Here is a 5517-nt window from a genome sequence, read left to right on the forward strand (position 1 = left end):
TTCTTAAATCTCAAACGGGATATGAACGCTGCAAGGTAAAAGATAGAATGGAAATGTAAAAATTTCCGGATATTGATTTGCTTCACACACAGCGCTCAGGACTTTGTGGTAAAAAGTTTCCTGTGTGTATGTTTCTATTTGCATAACGTATTATCGATAGTGCCATTTTTTCGGGGGGGGGGGGGGGGTTGAACATGCCTCTTCTTTCACGGGCTACAGCGTATTCTTGATGCTGTTCATTTGTTTTGTTAAGGTCTTCCGTTTCCAACGGAAGACCTTCTACTGATTCTGATGATTAAGATTATTCTTATTATTCTTTTTTTTTTTTCTTCCTAGACGCCAACTTTGAGGCCTCATATCTCACTCATTTCTCAATGGATTTTGCTCAAATTTTCAGACATTATAGACGGTAATAAACTCTATCAGAATACTGTCTAACATTTTAAAAATTTACTTCCGCTTATGAGTTATTTCCCTTTAAACGAAAAATTATAGGCTTTCATTTCCAGACAAAGGCTCAGAGACCACAAAAGCTGGAGCAGAAATTTTACTGGTTTTAGATAACAGAAGGATTGAAGTTGTGCACATCGGTTTTTGTTTTTCGATTTCTGTATTCAAAATGGCGCTCTATAGGGGTCAAAAATTAGAACGCGTAAAAGAGCGAAAATTAACACATATTTTCCTTTTTATCTTGAAAACTAAAAATATTTTGTTAAGACATGTTGAATAAAAGTTGTGCCTAATTGCACGAGCTTTCATTTAATATCATTAAAAGGGGCTGGCCCCTAAAATTAGGGATCTAGGGCCCTTGAAAATTTTTGCTTTATAACTCGAAAACGGTAAATATTTCGGAATGACTGTCGATTATGAAGTTTTGCTTTAACATCTTATTATCTCATGAAATTGTTTTGTTCGAGTATTGTTTTAAATGAGCTAGATGCATGACCCATATATGTACAGGTAATTCTTTTCACTCAGCACGTAAACGCGAGCTCCTCGTGCGTGTAAACCAAAACAAACTTACTATAAATGATAAAGATGGCTACATTGGATGCTAATATTTTTTAGAATAAGGTTCTTGAAGTGTTTTGTGTTTTTTTCCCCCAAATTATCATGATTATTCACTGACAACTTTCCCTTTTATTTCATTTTTTTTAAAATCTATAAATCAAGTCTACTAAAAATGGAAGAAAAGATAATCTTTTCTTCTTATCATATAAAAACAAACAATATAGTGAGAAAATAAAACATAACTGTAAAGCATATACTATTCACAGCCATTAAGTGCACTCCTTTTACATTCACCTTGTTTGTTTACAATTATATAACGCACCTCCCTCGATAACGCGGGGCAAAGTCGGTCACCGGGAATCAATCGACGTGTGATCCAGCGACCCCCAGTCATATACACAAAAGAAACCACAGAATGGATAAATTTAATTTTGTTAACTAATTGATGAGTGGATATTAATATGTTGAATCTTTCAGATTATTTCATAGTATCTTTGACTGATTATGTCGCTAGTGCATTTCATTCAATAATTTATTTGCTGAATTAAATGAAAGTTGCATATAGTTATTTTTTTATAGCAAATGTTTTTCTCGACATCGAGGTCATGATCTGTTTCACTTCAAATACCATCGAAAATATGCTCCTTTGATTAATTTCTACTAGTGATAGATTTTTTGTATCTTAAGTTAAATGTACATATGTATGTAAGTCAATATACGTTCTTTTGTCGTCGTCCTTACAATGTACAACTGTATACATCCCGAATATACAAATATCGAGCGTTTTATCAGAATACATCAATACAAAATCCCACATTCACACGCGCCTCCAAAGTATGTAGATTGAGACACACAGAGTTCCGCAGAGTTGATTATGAGTTGTTTTTATAACGGGTAGCCCATCCTGTCCAGTCATCGTCACGGTTTGTAACCTCATAATTACACAGGTAAATACTAAGGTGTCAATCTATATATTTTCACCTATATTTTCCCCCTAAAATATAAATTACCGAGAGATGTATCGTTTTCTCGTATCATATATTAATTGACAGCATTTATGAACAGCTGTTAAAACACAGGCCTGTGTAAACGGTAAATCAAAAGAAGGAAATCTGGGGTATGAAAAACAGAAAATATATATAATGCCTCATTCTCTTAAGATTACGTTGTCTTCAGATAACTAAAATACATGTACCAGTAAATTAATGTCCGTCAAATTTTATTTTAATGATAACATTTACTGGTGTGTACCTGCACGCGCAGTGTGTCACTTTTTCTAAGTCTTCGCCCGAACGAACAATTTAGCAAATCTTGAATGAATTAATTTACACTATCCCTTCCACATATCCACACACATTCGCCTATACCTAAAATCTAATAAAAATCAGATTTGTGACCATTTCTTTATTTTATCAAGATCGGTTGTAAGAGATCATGTAGGAGTATTAATATCAGTGTCCACTATTGCAAACAGTGATGCATCGTCCACGAATAATCGAATTTCATTGTGTATGCCCTGTTACCACGCACTTTGAAAAATTACGCACTTTGAAAAATATTTTCAAAGTGCGTTAAATTTGGGACTAAATCAACGCACTTTTAAAAAAATAAAATTTCTTTTCAAAGTGCGTTAATATCGACCATATAAATGCACTTTGAAAAATGTGTGTGGCTTGGTCAATATTCTTGCAAATCTTAGATATGATATGAATAATTGAACCTGTTTGATAACTCTTCGGTATGGTCACTTTACGATATGAAAGTGAGCGATTTTGATTTTTCCATACATGTACTTTGAAAATTCTTTCTCTCTTAAATATTTTACTGAACTATTTTTTTTTTTTTTACAGTTTTCATGCATTTTATGTAAACTAAAATTTATTGAAAAATTTTAACGTCATACCAGTTATATTGTTGTGAAGCATAGGTGGGGGTGGGGGGTGGGGGTTCACACAAATGTTTTGCAGATACATTATATAGGCATTAAAAATTGGGGTTTACCTTGGGGGTGTATCTACTTTTAATTTAAATTATTAAAATCTATAAGTCTAGGATTTGTTTTATGCATTTTTTTCAAAGTGCGATGCCACAATGCCCTCAGTTATGTCATTACAGTTTACATCCACCTCTGTTGCCTTGTGTCAAAAAGTTTTGCACCCGAGTCCTCGTTCACACGTGCGTGGCCGCAGAGAACCGCGGGCATGTCGGTGTTAAAAATACATCGTGTACTCCGATAGTTATAAATGGAAATACCACGGCGTAATTGTAAGTGTACCAGTAAGTGACGTTTCCAACTCACGGGAAAAACCCGAAAAGAATTTTCAATTGCACGATTTTACGGGAATATGCTTGTACATGTAAGTTTAATTATATACATGTAAGCATTTTTACATACAAAAGTGGCCAAAATATATGCACACTTTTGAGAGATATATCCAAACCTCAGTCTAGAACAGATGCTCTAACCCCTGTGCCACACGGGCGGTGCTCAGATTTGAAGAATTAATTCAAGACATTTTTATCAAACTTTAGTATGCTGATACACTTTAACCTTGCACTTTCCTGTGACCTTTACCTCACTTGTCTTTAATTTGCATTTTGCTTAGTATTAAAGAAACCATTTAAGATATTTTTATGTAAGCTTATGCATTATCTGAAGGGGATTTTATAATCTATATCCATTTTTTAAGATTTCAATTTTAAAGAAACTACTCAAGATATTCTCAACAAACGTCATACACTAATACAGATTTTAATGTTGCATTATTTACTAATATACACTTGGCGGGGCATTCATGTCCTATAGACATATTTCTTGTTAAATCCTTAGCTAAATTATAGTGTTGAACCTAATAAATTCTTCCGATTCGATACTGTATATGCTCAGAAAAAATAAGGCTGAACATATCCATTCATTCAGACAAGTCAAGGTTACTGACAGAGAAACTGTAAATTCGCTACAGTATTTGTACCTGTGAAACATTGCTGATACATGTATAATGCAGGATGGGACATGACCTTGACTCAAGTTCAAGGTCACTAAAGATAAGATGTTTTGGCTGGATTCATGGACTAAAAGAATGTGTAAAAAACATGTGTGTACTTTTCCAGTCGGTAATACACATACCGTATGATAACTATTAACCACCCCTGCCCCTATAAGCGCCCCCTAGGTCTTTTTTCAATTATTAGAAAACAAGGGCCCCCTCTACAATGATTAAAATCATCTAGAATCGTATCAAACGTCTGCCAAAATTTTAACAAAGTGAAAATGTAACTTGTCTATTATCCAATTTCTCAGTGGAAAATGAATCATATCGCATAAATTGGGTGGATTATCTTCACTTAAAGTAAAGTTCGACATTATTTTAGTTGTTCTTTAACATTTTTGAAGTATAAGAATGACATTAAATAATATGAAGAGAATACCAAAATAACCGGCCCCTTTTCGAAATCTTCTAAGCACCCGGGGCGGTAAATAGGGATTATACGGTATTAGATTTTTATAACAGAGTTTGTCATTGCTTGACGCAAGGTCATTTAGAAAGTTCAAGGTCATATACATTCCTTTACAGTGTTTTTCATGGCGAAACATAGCTTGACGCAAGGTCATTTATAAAGTTCAAGGTCACATACATTCCTTCACAGTGTTTTTCATGGTGAAAATTTAACATTGTAAGTTTCTTTCTTTACAAGTCTTTAGGTTGCTTACTTGTATAACTTTAGAATGTGGCTTGACCTAGACTCAAGGTTACGTCTTCCTATCCGTAGCTCCAACGGAAGACCTATTCGTTGCTTTGCAACGAGCTCGGCTCTAGTTTTTTTCCTTTCTTTTTGACAGGAAACTTTTTATGGAAAAATTGCGCCTTTAGCTATTGATATGGCGCTGTCTCCCTGTAATACTAATGCTCTATAGTTATTATACAACATGCAAACATTTCTGTGTTTAATTGCTTTTTTTTAAAGATACATCAACCCCTACCCTATAACAGTTAGGAGTGACATGTAGGTGGTTTTGTGAAACAGGTTTTTTTCTTTTGTTTGTCTTCCCTTTCATACTTTTTATATTTTACATGTCCGAGCTCTCACTCCCACGCCAACGCAGGCATTTGTTTTCTTAGATAAAAATAGAAAAAAAAAACTTTGATTGTTGTATAGTTAGCATTAAATTGTCTGACTTTTAAATCATCGTAACACAATTGTACAAAACTTAAATAACCCAGTTAATCCACTTTCTCTCACCAGAGAAAAAATAAAATAAAAAGTTAAATGTAAATCCACCCCCAGTTAGCCTGTGCAAGCAGTTTTCTATTTCACACAGCTACAATTTACCTACAGAATTCCTGATCTTATCAATATTTTTTTTAAAGAAAAACAACAACAACAAAATATATCGCACTTTTATATTTTAATAGAAAACTCGGTCAAGTTCTCGACTCTGTAGCTCTGGCGGTGCTTGTCTATTTCCGGTAATTATAACACAGTGATCCTTAAACACAAAGTTCT

This window comes from Saccostrea cucullata, unplaced genomic scaffold, assembly GCF_032062105.1.
Source record: "Saccostrea cucullata isolate Sc308-1 unplaced genomic scaffold, CSIRO_AGI_Scuc_v1 ctg1751, whole genome shotgun sequence".
Classification (NCBI taxonomy): domain Eukaryota; kingdom Metazoa; phylum Mollusca; class Bivalvia; order Ostreida; family Ostreidae; genus Saccostrea; species Saccostrea cuccullata.